We start from the raw sequence: 21451 nt of genomic DNA on the forward strand, positions 1-21451 counted from the left end.
GTATTGGTGGAAGGGTAGACACATTTAATGTCCAACAGAATAGAGAATCCAGACATACCTTATATAAACATGCTTAACTGATTTTTGATGAAGGTGAAAAGGCAATTGGATAGAAAAGAGTCATCAACAAATGGTGCTGGAAAATTTGAACATCCATAGGCAAAAACAAACAAAGATAAAAAAAGAAAAAAAAGAGAACTATCTCAATATAGATCAATGAATGAATGTAAAAATGCAAAACTACAGAACTTGTAGAAAAACATCAGGAGCAAATCTTAAGGCTCTACAGCTGGACACAGAGTCTTTAGATGTAACATCAAAAACACAATCCATGAAAACAGAATTTGGTAAATTGGTTTCATTTAAACTAAAAAATTTTGCTCTGGAAAGACTTTGTTAAGGAAATGAAATGATGAGCTACAGAGTGGGAGAAAATATTTATAGACCCTATATCCATTACAGAATTATGATGTAGAATAAATAAATAACACTAAGAACTCAAGAGTTAAAACTAACTCCAATTAGAAAATGGGCAAAAGACATGGAGAGAAATTTCATTAAAAAGGATACACAGAGGGCAAATAAGCAGAGGAAGACTTCAATACCATTAGCTATTAGAGAAATATACATTAAAACCACAGAGATCACTATATGCATATGAAAATGGCAAAAATAAAAAATGGTGACAACCCCAAATGCTGCTGATGATACAGAAAAATCAGACTGCTCCTATATTACTGATGAAAATATAAAATAGTACAGCCATTCTTTAAAAGCTTAATAGTTTCTTATAACATTAAACACTGCAACTACCATATAATCCAGCAATTACACACTCCTAGGCATTTAACATAGAGAAATGAAGACATGTTCATACAAAATCTGTACACAAATGTTTATATCATTAAAAAATTTTTTAAACATTTATTTATTTTTGAGAGACAGAGAGAGACAGAGTGTAAGCAGGGGAGGGGCAGAGAGAGAGGAAGACACAGTATTCAAAGCAGGCTGCAGGCTCAGAGCTGTCAGCACAGAGCCCAACAAAGGGCTTGAACTCAAACTGAAGTCACAAACTGCGAGATCATGACCTGAGCCGAAGTGGGACGCTGAACTGACTGAGCCACCCAGGTGCCTCTGTATCATTTTTATTCTGATAGCCCCAACTGAGAAACAATGGAGATTGTTCTTTAGTGGATGGTAGTGAGTTAATTGTGATACCCTCATGCCATGATACCGGCAACAACATGAATAAACCTACAGAGAATTATGCTGGGTGAGAACATTATTTATGAGACATTTTTGAAATGAAAAAATTAGAACTAAGAACAGATTAGTAGTTGACAAAGATTAAGGAGTAAGGGAAGCAAATATGGCTATAAAAGGACACTATGAGAGATAATAGTGATAGAAATGTTCTGTATTTTGACATATGAACGTTGATATTCTGGTTGTGATGTTGCATTGTAGCTTTGCAAGAGGTTGCACTTTGGCAAAACATGAGAAGTATGCACGGGATCTCTTTTTATTATTTCTATAACTACATATGAATCTATAATTATCTCAAAATAACAGTTTAATTTACAAAAAGAAAACACTTGAGAAAGAGAGGAAATTCCTTCCTGAAACCTGATGGGTTTGTTGTTTTACTTCAGGGAGAAGCTATATAGTAAGGGCAATCTCCTTTCATTCCATAACATTTATTTGTTCTTGTCCTTGATGGAGTAAAAATGTCAGAACTATTTTTGCATCTAAAAAGGAATAATTTTATTACTGAAGAGGTTTGGATTTTGCTTTTCCCTGTTGAATAAAGGTGAGAAAAAAGGTGATTCAAATGAATTAAAAATGAAGGACATTTTTTCTGGGTGTTTATAGTCTTCTGTGCAGTACAGAGCATAACAGTGGAGCTGTTTTTATTTAGTAAATAGGTCACTGGGAATACTGTACCTGCAGAATTGAACTGTAAGTCATCTGCATTTTTTCTATTAATTTTATATGAAGAGCATATTATGAAATTCTATTTGTGTCATTAAAATAAGGCATTTCACAATGAGTCATTTCTTAAATAGCAAAACTCAGGAAAAGGGCTTATAAAATCTATTGGAAATTTATCGTTTAAAGTATTTGAAGACTTAAAAATATAAATTAAGATTAGACCATTCCTTTTTCAAGTTTTAGGACTCTTCAATTTTTTTTTTTCAACTTTATTTATTTTTGGGACAGAGAGAGACAGAGCATGAACGGGGGAGGGGCAGAGAGAGAGGGAGACACAGAATCGGAAACAGGCTCCAGGCTCTGAGCCATCAGCCCAGAGCCCGACGCGGGGCTCGAACTCACGGACCGCGAGATCGTGACCTGGCTGAAGTCGGACGCTTAACCGACTGCACCACCCAGGCGCCCCAGTTTTAGGACTCTTCAAATTACAATTAGAACAATTAATTGAAAGCATTAGATCTGTTTTCACTTCTTCATTTTATGTTTGAAACTCAAAGGCAAAATGATTTATCTAGCATCATATGGTTAGGCAATGTCAGAGGCTGTCCTCACACACAGTACTTTTATTATCTATTTTAGAATTTTTTCTAGACTCAGATCTTTGTATTATGCAATTTAGAATCATGTTTGTATATTTTTTGTTGTCTTATTAGAATGTAATGTACATCTGAAAATTATCCATAAATTTCTTATGTCTTACTACTGTTAATTGAGCAACATTTTGAATAAAACAATAACAATAGAATAAATTAGCATTTCAGAGATTGTTACTGGTTTCAAATAACAGGGAATTTATAAAAGGTTTAATGGGATTATCTTGATAACTTTACTATGCTTATTAGTTTATTTTCTGTTTTCAGATGAAATTTTATTTTATAGTGATGAGATCATAAAGAAGGATTGCTCTGAAGTTCAAATTAAAATAAGTGGGTATTTGGTTCAGAGTTTATAGATTCTATCCTGAAAGGACGCTTTAAAAAGGTGGAATAATTCCAGAGAAGCAAAATCTAAAAAGTAAACAAAAGGTAGTCTCCCAAGAGCGCTTACACATTCATTCCATTGCCTACTAACTTTCAAAAAATGCCAAGGAAGAGTGTGGAGAAGCTCTGCAAAACACAGATGACAATGCTAAGGAAGTAAGGAGGTCTGTGGAGCTCAATATTTACTTTAGGAAAGACTTATTTGAACCCCTCTTACTTTATTTTTTAATTTTTTAACTTTATTTTTTATTTTTTTAAAATTACATCCAAATTAGTTAGTATATAGTGAAGCAATAATTTCAGACTAGATTCCTTAATGCCCCTTACCCATTTAGCCCATCCCTCCTCCCACAACCCCTCCAGCAACCCTCAGTTTGTTCTCCATATTTATGAGTCTCTTTTGTTTGGTCCACCTCCCTGTTTTTATATTATTTTTGTTTCCCTTCCCTTAGGTTCATCTGTTTTGTCTCTTAAAGTCCTCATATGAGTGAAGTCATATGATTTTTGTCTTTTTCTAACTGACTAATTTCACTCAGCATAATACCCTCCAGTTCCATCCACGTAGTTGCAAAAGGCAAGATTTCATTCTTTTTGATTGCCCAGTAATACTCCATTGTGTGTGTGTGTGTGTGTGTGTGTGTGTGTGTGTGTGTGTGTGTATATATATATATATATATATATATATATATAACATTTTCTTTATCCATTCATCCCTTGATGGACATTTGGGGTCTTTCCATACTTTGGCTATTGTTGATAGTGCTGCTATAAACATGGGGGTGCACGTGTCCCTTCGAAACAACACACCTGTATCCCTTGGATGAATGCCTAGTAGTACAATTGCTGGTTCATAGGGTAGTTCTATTTTTAGTTTTTTTGAGAAACCATACTGTTTTCCAGTGTGGCTGCACCAGCTTGCATTGCCACCAACAGTGCAAAAGAGATCCTCTTTTTCCTCATCCTTGCCAACATCTGTTGTTGCCTGAGCTGTTAATGTTAGCCATTCTGACAGGTGTAAGATGATATCTCATTGTAGTTTTGATTTGTATTTCCCTGATGATGAGTGATGTTGAGCATTTTTTCATATGTCAGTTGGCCATCTAGATGTCTTCTTTGGAGAAATATCTATTCATGTCTTTTGCCCATTTCTTCACTGGATTCTTTGTTTTTTGGGTGTTGAGTTTGATAAGTTCTTTGTAGATTTTGGATGCTCACACTTTATCTGATATGTCATTTGCAAATATCTTCTCCCATTCTGTTGGTTGCCTTTTAGTTTTGCCGATTGTTTCCTTCTCTGTGCAGAAGGTTTTTATTTTGATGAGGTCCCAGTACTTCATTTTTGCTTTTGTTCCCCTTGCCTCCAGAGACATGTTGAGTAAGAAGTTGCTGTGGGCAAGATCAAAGAGGTTTTTGCCTGCTTTCTCCTCGAGGGTTTTGATGGCTTCCTGTCTTACATTGAGGTCTTTCATCCACTTTGAGTTTATTTTTGTGTAGGAAAGTGGTCCAGGTTCATGCTTCTGCATCTCGCTGTCCAGTTTTCCCAGCACCACTTGCTGAAGAGACTGTCTTTATTCCATTGGATATTCTTTCCTGCTTTGTCAGAGATTAGCTGCCCATACATTTGTGGGTCCATTTCTGGGTTCTCTATTCTGTTCCACTGAACAGTATGCCAGGACCATACTGTCTTGATGATTACAGCTTTGTAGTAGAGCTTGAAGTCTGGGATTGTGATGCCTCCTGCTTTGGTTTTCTTTTTCAAGATTGCTTTGCCTATTCAAGGTCTTTTCTGGTTCCATACAAATTTTGGGATTATTTGTTCTAGCTATCTGAAGAATGCTGGTGTTACTTTGATAGGGATTGCATTGAATATGTAGATTGCTTTGGGTAGTATTGACATTTTAACAATATTTGCTCTTCCTATCCAGGAGCATGGAATCTTTTTCCATTTCTTTATGTCTTCTTCAATTCCTTTCATAAGCTTTCTATAATTTTCAGTGTGTCGATTTTTCACCTCTTTGGTTAGATTTATTCCTAGGTATTTTATGGGTTTTGGTACAACTGTAAATGAGATTGATTCCTTGATTTTTCTTTCTGTTGCTTCATTGTTGGTGTATAAAAATGCAACCAATTTCTGTGCGTTGATTTTATATCCTGCAACTTTGCTGAATTCATGAATCAATTCTAGCAGTTTTTTGGTGGAATCTTTTGGGTTTTCCATATACAGTATCATGTCATCTGCGAAGAGTGAAAGTTTGAACACCTCCTGGCTGATTTGGATGCCTTTTATGTCTTTGTGTTGCCTGATTGCAGAGGCTAAGACTTCCAATACTATGTTGAATAACAGTGGCAAGAGTGGACTTCCTTGTCTTGTTCCTGACCAGGTATAAATCCCACTTGGTCGTGGTGAATAATTTTTTTAATGTATTGTTGGAGCCGGTTGGCTAATATCTTGTTGAGGATTTTTGCATCCATGTTCATAAGGGAAATTGGTCTATAGTTCTCCTTTTTTGTGGGGTCTTTGTCTGGTTTTGGAATCAGGGTAATGCTGGCTTCATAGAAAGAGTTTAAAAGTTTTCCTTTTGTTTCTAATTTTTGGAACAGCTTCAAGAGAATAGGTGTTAACTCTTCCTTAAATGTTTGGTAGAATTCCTCTGGAAAGCCATCTGGCCCTGGACTCTTGTTTTTAGGCAGATTTTTGATTACTAATTTGATTTCCTTACTGGTTACGGTTTGTTCAAATATTCCATTTCTTCCTGTTTCAGTTTTGGTTAGAGTATATGCTTCTAGGAATTTGTCCATTTCTTCCAGAATATGGACATTTCTTCCCATTTTATTGGCATATAATTGCTCATAATAGTCTCTTATTATTGTTTTTTATTTCTGTTGTGTTGGTTGTGATTTCTCCTCTTTCATTCTTGATTTTACTAATTTGGGTCCTTTCGTTTCTCTTCTTGATCAAACTGGCAAATTATCAATTTTGTTAATTCTTTCAAAGAACCAACTTCTGGTTTCATTGATCTGTTCTACTGTTTTTTGTTGTTGTTGTTGTTGTTGTTGTTGTTGTTGTTGTTGTTTTGATAGCATTAATTTCTGCTCTAATCTTTGTTATTTCCTGTATTCTGCTGGTTTGGGGTTTTATTTGCAGTTCTTTTTCCAGCTCCTTAAGGTGTAAGGTTAGGTAGTGTATCTGAGATCTTTCTTCCTTCTTTAGGAAGGCCTGGATTGCTATATACTTTCCTCTTATGACCACCTTTGCTGCATCCCAGAGGTTTTGGGTTGTGGTACTATCATTTTCATTGACTTCCATATACTTTTTAATTTCTTCTTTAATTGCTTGGTTAGCCCATTCATTCTTTAGTAAGATGTTCTTCAGTCTCTAAGTATTTGTTACCTTTCCAATTTTTTTCTTGTGGTTGATTTTGAGTTTAATAGCATTGTGGTCTGAAAACATGCATGGTATGATCTTAATCTTTTTGTACTTACTTAGGGCTGATTTGTGTCCCAGTATATGGTCTTTTTTGGAGAATGTTCCATGTGCACTGGAGAAGAATGTATATTCTGCTGCTTTAGGTTGAAATGTTCTGAATATATCTGTTAAGTCCATCTGGTCCAATGTGTCATTCAAAGCCATTGTTTGCTTGTTGATTTTTTGATTAGGTGATCTGTCCATTGTTGTGAGTGTGGAGTTGAAGTCTTCAATTATGGTATTACTAGCGATGAGTTTCTTTATGTTTGTGATTAATTGATTTATATATTTGGGTACTGCCACATTTGGCGCATAAATGTTTACAATTGTTAGGTTTTCTTGGTGGATAGACCCCTTGATTATGATATAATACCCTTCTGCATCTCTTGATACAGTCTTTCTTTTAAAGTCTAGATTGTCTGACATAAGTATGTCTACTCCAGCTTTCTTTAGTTGACCATTAGCATGATAGATGGTTCTCCATCCCCTTATTTTCAATCTGTAGGTGTCTTTAGGTCTAAAGTGGGTCACTTGTAAACAGCATATAGATGGGTCTTGTTTTATTATCCATTCCGTTACCCTATGTCTTGATTGGAGCATTGAGTCCATTGACGTTTAGAATGAGTACTGAAAGCAATAAATTTATTGCCATTATGATGCTTGTAGAGTTGGAGTTTCTAGTGGTGTTCTCTGGTCCTTTCTAATCTTTGTTGCTTTTGGTATTTGTTTATTTATATATATATATTTTTTCATCTTTTCTCCCCTCAGAGAGTCCCCTTAAGATTTCTTGCAGGGCTGGTTTAGTGGTCACAAACTCCTTTAATTTTTGTTTGTCTGGGAAACTTTTTATCTCTCCTTCTATTTTGAATGACAGCCTTGCTGGATAAAGAGTTCTTGGCTGCATATTTTTCTGATTCAGCACACTGAATATATCCTGCCACTCCTTTCTGGCCTGCCAAGTTTCTGTGGATAGGTCTGCTGCAAACCTGATCTGTCTTCCCTTGTAGGTTAGGGACTTTTTTTCCCTTGGTGTTTTCATGGCTCTCTCCTTGCCTGATTATTTTGTGAATTGGACTATGATAAGCTTTGTTGATGGTCGGTTTTTGTTGAATCTAATGGGAGTCCTCTGTGCTTCCTGGATTTTGATGTCTGTCTCTTTTCCCAGGTTAGGAAACTTTTCTGCCATGATTTGCTCACATAACCCTTCTACCCCTATTTCTCTCTCTTCCTCCTCTGGGACCCCTATGATTCTGATGTCTTTCCTTTTTAATGAGTCACTGATTTCTCTAATTCTTAAGTCGTGCCCTTTTGCCTTAATCTCCCTCTTTTTTTCTGCTTCATTATTCTCTATAAGTTTGTCCTCTATGTCACTGATTCTCTGTTCTACCTCGTCCATCCTTGCTGCCGCTGCATCCATCTGTGATTGCAGCTCAGTTATTGCATTTTTAATTTCATTCTGGGTATTTATTTACTTCTTTTATCTCTGCAGAAAGGGATTCTTATCTATTTTCGACTCCAGCTAGTATTCTTATTATCATGATTCTAAATTCTGGTTCAGACATCTTGCTTGTGTCTGTGTTAGTTAAATGCCTAGCTGTTGTTTCTTCGTGCTCTTTCTTTTGGGGTGAATTCCTTCATCTCGTCATTTTTAAGGGAGGAAAGGAATTAATGAGGTGGAAAAAATTGAAATGAAAAAAATTAAAATGAAAAAAATATTAAAATTAAAAATTAAAAACACATGCACAAAAATTGAATAGATGATGCTAGATCCTAGGTGTGTTTTGGTCTGGGTGTAGAGAGTGGTTTGATAGATTAGAGAAACAAAAAAAGGGGGGGAGAGAAACGAAAAAGGAAATTGTTTGAGGATTTGAAAAAATGAATATGCTAAAGTAGCCTAAAATATACAAAAGTAGAGAATATAGTAGAAAAATTATAGAAAATATTTTTAATAAAAACTAAAAAGAAATATGAATTTTTTTCATTTTCTGTATTTAAGAGAAAAGAAACAAAAAAGAGAAAAAGATTAAAAAAAAGAAAAGACAAAAAAAGAAATCGTTTGAAAATTTTAAAAAGTGAATACACTGTAGTAGACGGAAATAAAATGATGGGAGTAAGATAGAATTTGGAAAAAATTACATAATAGCAAAAAATATAGTAATAAAAATTTTAAAAAATTAAAAGAAATTGAAAGTACAAATGAAGTTTTTATCTTTCCACATTCAAGAAAAAGAAAAGAAATGAAAAAGAAAAAAAGAAAGAATAAAAAGGAAATTGTTTGAAAATTTGAAAATGTGAGTACACTGAAATAGACTAAAATAAAATGATGGAAGTAAAGTAGAATTTGAAAAAATTTACACAAAAGTAAAAAATATAGTAATAAAAGTTAAAGGCAGATATTTTTAATAACAATTGAAAATAAAAATGAATTTTTCTCTTGCTATATTCAGGAAAAAGAAAGTATTGTAAAAGAGAAGAAGGAAAAAGAGACAGAAAAATAATTGAACAGATGAACCTGGTAACAGATTGAAGTAGGACTGAAATTGCCTCATTTTCCCCTAGGGGTCAGTCCATGTAGCTCTTTATAGTCCATAAATTAAGTCAACAGTGAGGTTTGCGTTCTTGAAGAGTGAAGTTGGCCCAATTGGGCAGGGCTTGGTGTAACAGCTCCACTCTCCAGTAGATTGTGCTGCTAGCCTACTGGGGTGGATTGTTGCGTGCTTGTTGGTGTGCATGCGCATGCACGCGAGTGGTGAAAATGGCCCCACCCAGCCACAGTCTTCTCCTGGATCAGCAATCACACACCAGTCCTCTGTCTTCGGCTCTCATCCACTCCCTGCTTTTCCACTCACCGTGACCAGGCCCCAGGCAGTACCTCTCTCCCAAGTTTTGTCTCAGATGTGGCTGTTTTCCCCGGCCCCTTTCTTCTGAAGGACTGCGGCCTTGACCTGCTCCGCCCCTCTGCGGGAGGGTCTCACCGAGTAATGGCTGAACGAGCAATGGCCGAATGTCGGCTGCACCCAGGAATGCCCGCTGGACCCTGCTGTTGCCGGTGCCCCGAGACTGTGGCCAGGTGCCAGCCCGCCCCAAAAAAAGATTGCAAGACAGTGTAGCCTCAGTGTTTCAGGGACCATGGAAAATCACAACACACATCTGGCACCAGGCTTCACACTCAACAACCTTGCCCCAGCACCGGCAAATGTGGCTGCCTTCCAGGGTCTGCTGGGACCAGGTGGCTTCAATAGTCTCTACCAAATGTCCTTCCAGCAGTGGAACTGCTTTTCCTCATGTGGCCTGAGAACCTCCTGGACCCCACTGTGTTCCTGGGGATTTGCCCTTCCCACCAGAGCACCACCAGGTATGGAGTTGCAGAGTTGCAGCCTTTGTGCTCCCCTTGTTTACAGTTTTAGTGGAGTTTAAACCCTCTCCTTTCTCCTTTCTCCCTTTTTAGTTTAGTCCCTGCGGCTGTTTCCAATTTTCCACTTTCTCTCCAGCTGCTTTTGGGGAGGGGTGCTTTTCCTGTATGCTCCCCCCCAGTCTCCATCCTCTCTCTGCCTGCAAAAGGGGTTCCCTACCTTTGGGGGCTTCTTGCTCCCCAAGTTCATCTCTTTGTGTCATGTACCTGCTGAATTCTGTGGTTCAGGTTGTGCAGATTGTTGTGTTAATCTTCCAATCAATTGTCTAGGTGTGTAGGATGGTTTAGTGTTGGTCTGACTGTATTTCATGGACGCCACACACATAAAAAGCTTCCACACTGTTCCACCATCTTGGCTCCTCCTTGAGTCCCTCTTATTTGAGCTGACTGAGAACAATCAAAAAGGAAAACTTTTCTTTTAGAAAGCAGAACCTCTCTTTCTTTTCTAGGCTCAAGGGAAAAGCGTTTTAAAAGAGCTTTTTCCACCTTTGCAAATGATCAGAGAAGACAGCTAATGGCATTGCAGGAGCTTAAGCAAAGTAAATCACTGGCTCTAATATTTTTCAGAGTGTTTGTATACCATTATATGCTTCTTGTCCATTCAAAACATCTTCTCTCCACACTTTCCCAAAGTTTACCCTGGGTACAACTTAAGTGTTTAAATTTTCTTTTTTAATGTTTTTATTTATTTTTGAGAGAGATAGATTGAGAGAGAGAGAGAGAAAGCATGAGTGGGGGAGGGGAAGAGAGAGAGGGAGACACAGAATCCCAAGAAGTCTCCAGGCTCTGAGCTGTCAGCACAGAGCCTGACACAGGGTTGAACCCATGGATGGTGAGATCATGACCCGAGGCAAAGTTGGATGCTTAACTGACTGAGCCACCCAGGCTCAGTTTATAGAGGCCTATAAACTGAAAAGTTAAATTACCAGCCCTTTATACACAGTTCATAGAGTGGTAAGATAGAAAGAAGATAATCACGCTAGATATTCCCACTCAGAGAGGAGGAGAGGAAGAAGAGACTCACAGAAATTCTGAAATACATTCAGGCTCATGTCACCAGTTCCTATGCTCCAGGGTAGAGAATATTTCTTGATTTGAGAGTGGTTCCCCATGACCCTTGGCTCAGCTTGCTGGGGTCTTCTTTCTGCTTGCTTTTTCAGTAAAAATATTTGCCTTTTCTTGTAGCTGAGCAGCTTTATTAGCCTATTTCCTGCTGTAGAAAGCTAAAGGCCCAAAAAGTTTTGAACTGTCTCTTTTAGTCTAAGCTGACAGTAGTTTTAATATTCAAATTCCCTTTAAAATTTTGCGGACCTTCTACATATTAGATTATAGTCCATTCCATTAGACAAAAGTCATAGGGACATATATTTTCAGGACAGATCCCTTTCTGTTTTGGAATATGTGACAATACCCTTAAAATCCTTAGGAGCCTAGCTAAGAGTGAGAAGAAACACCTTGACACCTTGAGTCTTTCTTTCTTTCTTTCTTTCTTTCTTTCTTTCTTTCTTTCTTTCTTTCTTTTTTTTCACCTTGAATCTTTCTTATGTCCTAACAGACTTGCAATCATAGTTTTGATCTGACGTTTATGCTGAAGCCACATTTTACTGTCAGTGCCCTGGATTTTGTTTTCATCTGATACCTTTTCTTAATTTGATAACTTTTATGCACTCGAGAAGCTGAGGATTGAAAACGAACTCATATTCTAGCTCAGCCAGTTTGGTTTGAAAATAATTTCATTAACTTTGCTTGAAAACTAAATAGTTCCTTATTTTATCCATCTTTTTTTTTTTTTTTTTCTGCGAAGCCATATCTTAGGCAACTATAAGAAGCCAAATGGTACTTTCAGCATCCTGTCTGGAAATCTCCTTAGTGAGAATCACAGTCATTGGCACATGTTTTAACTTGTAAGCAAGTTACCAAGGTCACACTTCTTATTAATTTTTGTCAATAAATCAGGTCCACTCTTGTCAAGTTTCCAATAGCAAGTTTCTCAGTAGTCTTCTAGCCAGACCTTTGTCTGCTGCTTAGCTCCAAAGCCAATGCCACATATTTTATGTTTTTATGATGACAGCACCCCACTTTCATGTATTATCCTTTTCTGTTCAAGTTATGTAGTGCTGTGAAATAAACACCCTAAAAAACTTTTGGCTTATAAGAGAAAGTATTATTTCTTATGATTCTGTGCGTTGACTGGGATCAGTTGGTTGGTTGTTGTGCTTCATGTGGTATAACTGATATCACTTAGGTGGTTATGTAAGTGGGAACTTGGCTAAGGCTAACACAACAAAAAGGTCTTATCCTTCAAATTAGTCTAGTCCAGGAAGTGTTCCAAGAGAACAAGCTGCAATGTGCACAAGCTTATTAAGAGATCTTCATTAAGCTCAAGGTGGAAGAGACTACAGAAGTGTATAAATACTGGGAGTTGTGGTTCACTGAGGGGGGGTCGACAATATAATAGTCCATCACATGAGTGAAAATATAGATTTAACTAGGTAATGAAATTCCTTGGAAAAGTGTATTTTTATTATTTCATTTTATTATATATCTATTCATATCAAGATATATAAACTTGATAATGTAAGTATGTAAGATGTAAGAATGAATAGGACAATATTAGCTTTAGTAATATCTATATAATTTTATAAACCTATATAATTAAAATTTTGACATGACTGCAAATTTTATAAAACTGAAAGATATCAAGGATTAAAATAATTCATAAAATACATAAATAATTATCAATATTATATACAATATTGTTATATATACCAAAAGGCCACCAGAGAGAGTTTTGAAGGGAAAGATCTAGTTCAGATACACTTACCTGGGTTAATGCCTTCAGTTTTAGAATTCATTGTTTTGAAAAGGAAACTTTTGTTATTCTTTTTTTTTAAGTTTATTTATTTACCTTTGAGACAGAGACAGAGAAAGGGGGGGGAGCACACACACGCAGGGGAGGGGTAGAGAGAGAGGGAGTGAATCCCAAACAGGCTCCACACTGTCAGTGCTGAGCCTGACACAAAGGCTCCATCTCATGAACTGTGAGATCATGACTTGAACCCAAATCAAGAGTCAGATGCTTAACCAACTGAGCCGCCCAGGTGGCTAGAAGCTTTTCTTATTTTCTCATAAGTTTTTGATCCTAGGTCAAATTAATAATTGGAGTTAAAGTTTACTTTCTGGAGGTTTGGACTGATATATCTATCTATCTATGTATCTATCTATCTAGATAGATACATAGATAGATATATTTCTTTGAAAAACTATTAAACTAGTTATAAAAAGAGTTTCTTAGATACCTTAAGATTCTATATAAATAAAATTTCATAGTTTAGTTCTTCTCAACCTTTTTGTTTTTTGGTATCCATATGGTAGTGGAGGGTGCTCAAGAACCCAGAGCTTGTGCCTCCAATCTCCTAGATCCAGTGATCCCTGCCTCACACTCTTGTGTAGTTCTTATCCCTATTATATCAGCATTGTTCTGTATAAACAATAGAATACATCAGAAATGATGGAATATTACTTCTGAGATTATTTTCTAAAAGACATTATGACTTCCTTCTTGAGCATTCTCTCTCTCTCTCTCTCTCTCCCTCTCCCTCTCCCTCTCCCTCTCCCTCTCCCACAGTCACCCTCATTCTCACCCTCATACTCACTCTCTCTTTCTCACCACAATACAGGTCTATGTGGTAGGGAACTGAAGCCTCCTGTCAACATCTATGTGAGTGAGTAAAACTGGAAAGCAGATCCTTTATCCCTAAATGACTGCAATACTGGTCAACAGCTTGACTACAGCCTATGAGATGCCTGAGATAGAACTTTCCTGTTAAGCTTCATCAGAATCTTGACCCTCAGAAACTGTGTGAGGTAGTAAATGCTTGTCACTTTAAGTTTCAAGATTTAATTTGTTTTGTACCAATAGCGACCTAATATATGGATAAATATATCTTTGCCTTATATTTTATGAAAACAAATCATGTGAATTCTGTCTTTATGTAATATTCAGTTTTAATATAAAATAATGCTTCAGATTACACTCTATAAGTTAGACTGATGTTTTAGGAATATTGCCCTCTTTATCCTTTTTTTTCCCCCTTGGGGGCCCTGGTCAAAACATCTGCTTTCAAACATCCTTATATTAAAAATGTCTAATATAAAATGCAAAATACCCAGGATTATTTTTAATGAGAAATGTCTTGCCTACATGGAAAAAAAAACTAAAACTTTTTTTCTGAAAAAGCAAAATGAAGGTATGAAATAGGGAGATAAATCTTCCCAAATTTATTAATAAATCTGGAGTAATTCCAAAACAAAGAGAGGAGATAGCATAATATAATACATAAGAATGCTTGCTCTAAAGTCAAATGGCCTGAGCAACCTACTGACTCTAACATTTACTGGCTTTGTGATAGAGAGCAAATTATTTAATTCTGTGTGCTTTAGTATAGTCACCACCATTGAGCAGAATAAACAAGACTATCAAAATGGAGAATGTCATCATTTTTATTGTGATGATTCTATCCTAAGAAATACTTTTACACTTATGCAAAGACATATGTATAGAAGTATTTACTATGCTGTTCATAGTAGCAAAAAATTGAAGACAATTTGAACTTCTATTATTAGAGCATTTGTTAAAGGGAGTCAAAAGTCACTCATACCATGATATACTATGCAGCTGTTACAAACAATGGGTTTTATAGTATGTATAGTGATATAAAAATTGCCCACTTTACATTAAGTGAAAAAAAAAAGCTAGATATATATCATTGTGCACACTATCATCCCATTTGTTATAATAATATCAAGAGAGATATGTGTGTGTGTGTGTGTGTGTGTGTGTGTGTGTGGTGAGAAAGGCAAATCAATTTTTCTAGGAATAGAGGCAAGATTTCATATACAATAGGTAACAGTGATTACCTTAGGGGTGTATGTTAGGGAAGTGGAAGTAGAGACTTTCACTTTCTGCTTTTTATCCATCAGGCTTTTCAAGTAAAAGTGACAAAAAAATGAACAAATATTTGCTTATGCAATAAAGAAATTTATTAGCTCATTTTAACAGGAAAGCTAGCAAGAAACGAGGCTTCTGGGTTGATTGACTCACTGGCTCAATTATGTTATTGAGGAACCACATGTTTTCCTGTTCTTCTGTCATCTACTATTCACATCATCCCTCATGACTGTAGAATGATTGCCAATAACAGAAGGGACTCTACACTTTTTCAAGGATGGTAGAAATTCCATCTCACTGAAGAACAAGGACTCCAACAATCCTATTTTGTGTTCCAAAGCCAAAGTTTAATCGCATAATGATTGCTCAGTGAATTACTGACAAGGCGGATGCTATTGCAGATGCTATTGCAGTTCAACCAATCAGGCTCACCCCTTAAGCTCAAGTCAGTTTCCTACACTGCATTGGTGCTATTCAACCAACATGTCTGCAATAATATTGCTAATTACTGCAATTATTATACGATAAGATGAACTACTTTTTAAAGTATAAAAAATAATGCAAAACTTAGAGATAATTCTTGTATGTTTAACTTTCATCCAATAGTCTGCTAAAATTTTATTTAAATCCAGAAAATAGTTCTAAAATTTCTTTAGATGATTATAAAAGTGAATACAATGGGGAGGCAGAAATATTTATGACAGTTTATGATGAAAGTGAAGATACTTTATCATTTGTATTGTGTAAAGTAGTATTATTTTCATAGTTTATCTTTGCTTTAAAAAATAGTGAAAGGACACTAGTACACTATTACCTCTAAAAGTATAAGTAAGGGACATTTTTAAAACTAGAAAAGAAAGAAATGTAAGGTAACAAGTTTTTTCTCAGCTATGTAAATCTTAAAGTTCAAAGAGGAGCAACAAAACAAACCCAAAAACAAAACAAAACAAAACAAAAAATCTTTGACTCAAAAAGAATTTTTAAAAAATTTTTTAATGTTAATTTATTTTTGAGAGACAGAATGTGAGCGGGGGAGGGGCAGAGAGAGAGGGAGACACAGAATCCGAATCAGGCTCCAGGCTCCTACCTGTCAGCACAGAGCCCGACGTGGGGCTTGAACCCATGAACTGTGAGATCATGACCTGAGTTGAAGTTGGACGCTTAACTGACTGAGCCACCCAGGTGCCCCAACTCAAAAAGAATTTAAAAAGTGATATAAATATCGAATGTTTGAATGCTAATTCAAAAAACCCCATTCTCAATGTAGCAAGACAACACTATTGTTCAGATCTTTTAATATCTAAGAGGTATATCTAAGAGGTAATATCTTAGAGGTATCTAAGAGGCTGAGGAGATAATAAAATTCAAGGGTTGAGAAGGCCAAGATTATTCGTGAGATTTATTATATAGAATATAATGCTAAGCATTTGTTTGAAAATTCATTTGCTGCTTTCTGTGGTGCAGTGGCTTTTAATGAATTACCTACCTGTTTTCTATATCTAAGCTATAGCTCTACTACACAAGATCTACAGTTATGGTAAATTAAAACTGATTTCTCAGTTCTTTGGAGACTATGGAATGCCAATTAATAATTATTATGTGGCATATAAATGAAAGAAACATTTTTAAGTGATAATCCCCCTTCCTAGTAAAACCAACAGCAACATATGTTACAAAAATTAAATGAATTTAATCAGGTTTATCTCCCCAAAATTGCCTCTGGTGAAAAATTAATTTTCCCATGATGAATATTTGCTTTGATTTTGTAATAAGAAATGAAAGAAAACAACAATACTGTCAAGTTCTCATTTCTATTTCTGGTTTTGTCTGAGAATAGTTTAAACAGCATAATTTAAGAAAAGCTGCATTAATAAAATTCCAAATCATTCCTTAAGGCAGTTCTCAGTGAATGTGGCAGACACAGCCATCTGTTTGTAAATGTTTAGTGGACTCAATGCATAGAAATCCAATCAGAACGCCCAAGTATTTGTGGGTAAGAGTAGACTAAAATATTCTATATTTTCATCCAGCTTTTTAAATTGATATTTTGTTAATGGTATTTCACAAATACATCCTTTTCAGATAAGAAATCAGGGAAATATCTCCTGGTACGGGACCTCTTGAATGGAAACCCACATTTTTATTATTTTAACTGCTTCCTTGCTTTCTTCTCCATAGAGCTCTTCTTTCAGGAAGCCCTCCTGAACCTACACCCTCTATCTTGAGCTGGTTTACATGCTCTTACCCTTGCTTCCTAAAATACTGAGAATGTAACTATATCACTGTACCACTCACTAGGTTGATCTAGAATAATACTTTTCTTTTTTTTTTTTTTTTCAACGTTTATTTATTTTTGGGACAGAGAGAGACAGAGCATGAACGGGGGAGGGGCAGAGAGAGAGGGAGACACAGAATCAGAAACGGGCTCCAGGCTCTGAGCCATCAGCCCAGAGAGAGGGAGACACAGAATCAGAAACGGGCTCCAGGCTCTGAGCCATCAGCCCAGAGCCTGACGCGGGGCTCGAACTCCCGGACCACGAGATCGTGACCTGGCTGAAGTCGGACGCTTAACCGACTGCGCCACCCAGGCGCCCCTAGAATAATACTTTTCTACCTGAGCCCATGAAGTAACTGCTATGGATTTTGGAATGGTAGGATTTTTTTATGAGAATACCCAAAATAGATTTTAAAGTAGAGACTTTTAAGGGTAAAATATTTTCCTACAAATTATGTGGCCCCTTTGTTTCTGGAGAGGTTGGGAAGTGAAAAACTGCATTTCACAGACCTGCCTAAGAGGGTGATGCATTGTCATATGATTTGGACAGTGAAACTTAGGTGTCATGGCAAGCAAAGTCATGGACACCAGAGAGCATAAAGGCATTTTGGGAACCCCACATTCAGTTTCCCAGACTTTAGCTACCAGCATTATGTGGATGAGAGGCAATTTTGACAACAGGGGAAGACTGATGTTCCCTGGATTACAGCTTTAGTGATGGACCATTACATTTAGGAATCCAGTGGCTGATCCTGACTTCCATTCCTTACCTGGTCAATGATTTTCAAAGATACAATTCCCTGAATTAGAATTACTTTCTGCTGGAGATACTTTGAAAAGGTTTTGCTTCCTATACTAATCCAGAACTGATACATACTTGTTATAGTCTTCACTTGCATGTCTTTTCCTCTGCTAGACAGCAAACTCTCTTTATGGATAAGGAGGGATAGAACTTGTCTTTGTTCATTCTTTAATTCATTCCTTATTTCACTTCAAGTATATACTCTTTATATTTGTATGTTTTGCAATTACATATTTGACACAGAGCAGCACAGCAAATACCCTCTTAATGAATTAGTAAATGTGTTATGTCAGGAAATGTATAAGGTACTAGAGATAGAGAGATGAGACATACTTAGGAACAATAAAATGATAAATTACATTATTAAGTGCTTATGTGTCAGGCTCTATGTGCAGCATTTTACATGCATTGATATGATATTATTCATTTTCAGCTTGTTTGGTTTTACATGCGTTTGTTTTATAATTCTTATAGCATTCTTAAGAGCTAGGTACCAATTATTTCTTCCCATTTCACACATAAGGCAACAGAAGAGGGAAGAGGTTAAATAAATTGCCCAACTTAACAGTACTGAAGTAAGTTAAACTCAAACCTAGGCAATCTGATTCAGTAATTCACACTCTTTAGTCAGTATTCTGAGATCTCTAATATAGCGGCAAACAGGTTCATAAAGAGAGTTAGGATATTACTTGATAAATTCCACAATACCTCGGCAGGATCAGAAGAGGCTTACATGTGAAGAAAGAGAGACTTAGTACTGAAGTACGAAGGATTAGCACAAGTTAGGGATAAGCAGAAGTGATAAAGGATGCTGTTTTATGCGGAAAGAAGTACACATACCACAAAGGGACAAAAGAGAAAACAGGGTATTGCTGAGACAGCATGGGGATTACCATGAGGCTTAGTGAAGAGGGGTGAAAAATAGACAAAGAGAGGCGAAGCAGGACCGACCATGAAGAGTCAGGTATACATTTCTAAGGAATTAAAGATTTTTTTTTTTTTAATGAGGGCCACAGCGTGTTATTGAAGCATTTAAAATCCTTTGAGAATATTTCCATTATAAAGAGATCACTTTGGAGCAATGTGGACAATTTAGAAGTTATTGTGTGGGGTGAGATTGGAATTGGGAATTACAGTAACTCAAGTAGAAGTAATTCTTACTTTTGGGCTCACAGAATTGAACATAAGGACTGGCAGCTAATATGAGAACAATCCATATTCGCCAAGTCGAATTGAACCTAAGTAACCTGAGGATCAGAGAGGTTTAATTACTTATCAAAATTTACACAGCTATTTGGTGGTAGAACTGGGATAAGAATTTAATCCATTGCCTTCTTTTACTTTAAACAGAATCTGGGAAAAATTAATTGCATATATATCATTTGAAATATGAAAAAAATTTTCTATGTGTATCTAGAAATATACTTGAAAAATATACACAGGTGTAAAGTTATGGTAAATCTCATTTCTTGGTTTTCCTTATTGTGTGCTTATTTTCTGAGTCCATAATCTCAAATACTCAAGTTTCTACTGTCCAAGTGATCTCTGAAGTCACTCCTCTTGCTAGATACTCCTCTCACACCCAAGTTTCCAAGCTTTCTTTTAATGCCTAAGTGAAAAGTAATGAGATGGGAAAAGAAATTTGGGCTGGGGAAAAATTACCACCACAACCATTAGCTATTAAGACATATTGTTAGGGGCGCCTGGGTGGCGCAGTCAGTTAAGCGCCGACTTCAGCCAGGTCACGATCTCGCGGTCCGGGAGTTCGAGCCCCGCGTCGGGCTCTGGGCTGATGGCTCAGAGCCTGGAGCCTGTTTCTGATTCTGTGTCTCCCTCTCTCTCTGCCCCTCCCCCGTTCATGCTCTGTCTCTCTCTGTCCCAAAAATAAATATAAATGTTAAAAAAAAAAAAAGACATATTGTTAGAAACTTACTGTAAAACCTATGAATTATTGAATCAGATTGCCCAGGTTTAAAGTTTATTTATTTATTTTGAGAGAGAGAGAGAGGGAGAGAGAGAATCCTAAGCGGGCTCCATGCTGTCAGTGAGAACTCCACTCAAGCTTGACGTGGGTCTCAATCCCACGAACCATGAGATCATGACCTGAGTCTAAATCAAGAGGTGGACACTTAACTAAAAGAGCCACCCAGCCACCCCAGATTCCCTAGGTTTAAATCGACCCTACTCCAATCCTTTGTAACCTAATATAAAACCTAATGTAAAAAATTTATATCATCTTTCTCTCAGAAAGACTAAGAAGCTACTCTTTGTTATTGTGCTGTTATAGTTTCTTTTCTTTCCTTTTGCCAGTTACTGTTTCACCCTAGACAGTGCAGTGTTCTCTCACTCAGGTCCAGCTGATAGACAATTCTGTGGACTTAGTTTACATGTCCAAGGAGGCTTCACAGGTTAAGTAAATTGCATTTCTAATACCATGATTACCAAATTGTAAACGCTAGCAGCCTTACATTTTGACAACCTTGGGCCCTTATTTTTGAATAGAGGTTCTGTCACCACTGTGAAATATCAGATGCTATACCATAGCAATGGGCTATGAAAATCTATAGTATAAGATTTGCCAAAACAGATTTTATGAGGATTTGGCTGGTTCTAGAAGTAGAATTGCCCTAACGTATCCTATAGCATGTGAAAGATGTACAATACATATTTTTGTTTGAAATTAAATACACAGTAAGTTTTAATCCAGTTGCCTTGTTTTCAAAGATAAATCTAGGACAATATACTTAGAAAGGAAATTTTATAATTTACCTAAAAATACCCAAGCATATTATTTAGCGCTTTTGGTCTTTAGAACACCTGCTGAAGGGAATGTCTTTGCTTAGATAATTTATAATCATTTTATACTTTCTCTTCTATTGAATGGTTTAAAAGCGATAAAACAAAATTAAAGTTGAAAAGGACTCTAAGCACTTGTTATAATTGAGCATCAGAGGCACAAGCCTAGGTAGGGTACAGCTGCATAACGGTGAATGTTCTTTTGCAGTTAACACCTGGGTTTTTCTATTTATAGGAAGATATCACAAGATTAAACACAAAGGAAAATGACTCACAAATCCAATAAATTTTGGAATGCATAACTGCCAGCAGTATCAGGGGATTTCAACCGATATTTGCCAACAAATCAATAACATGATTAAATCCTTCTGTATTGTGGGCAATCAAATGCTTACTAACAGGTCCTACTGCCTAAATTAATATAATCCCAGAAGTGCTCTGTCTGTGTCAAACCTAATACTACTGAGGCTTAAAATTCACATGTGATAAGCTGGAAGATATTTCCTAATAATGCTTTAAATAAAATGAAATTATGTGAAGATTCTGAATTAAATGCTTCCACACTGAGTGGGCTGAGCTTAAATTGCTCTTGTCTCTAGATGGCATGTTCCCTGCTGTCCATATTTCTTTACACTCCATACTCAAAGAAAGTAGGAAGTGTTTAAAAATATATATATATTACTTTTTCACTAAAACTATGACTGAATCTTGCAACTGTTTGTTATAAAGATTGCATTGAAATGGCTCTCACCACTCACACTTCCAGACTCAGATCAA

The 21451-nt window shown here is 36.4% G+C and overlaps 1 long non-coding RNA gene across 2 annotated transcripts in view; it reads left to right on the plus strand.

The window, feature by feature from the left end:
- Positions 1-21451, plus strand: part of LOC123598347 — an 82019-nt gene that overhangs the window by 56369 nt on the left and 4199 nt on the right. For both annotated transcript variants that reach the window (XR_006712559.1, XR_006712560.1), the window contains one exon: positions 13531-13717. This is a non-coding gene — a long non-coding RNA (uncharacterized LOC123598347). The remainder of the gene's footprint in view (positions 1-13530; positions 13718-21451) is intronic.

The sequence above is a fragment of the Leopardus geoffroyi genome, chromosome C1, assembly GCF_018350155.1.
Source record: "Leopardus geoffroyi isolate Oge1 chromosome C1, O.geoffroyi_Oge1_pat1.0, whole genome shotgun sequence".
Taxonomy (NCBI): Eukaryota; Metazoa; Chordata; class Mammalia; order Carnivora; family Felidae; genus Leopardus; species Leopardus geoffroyi.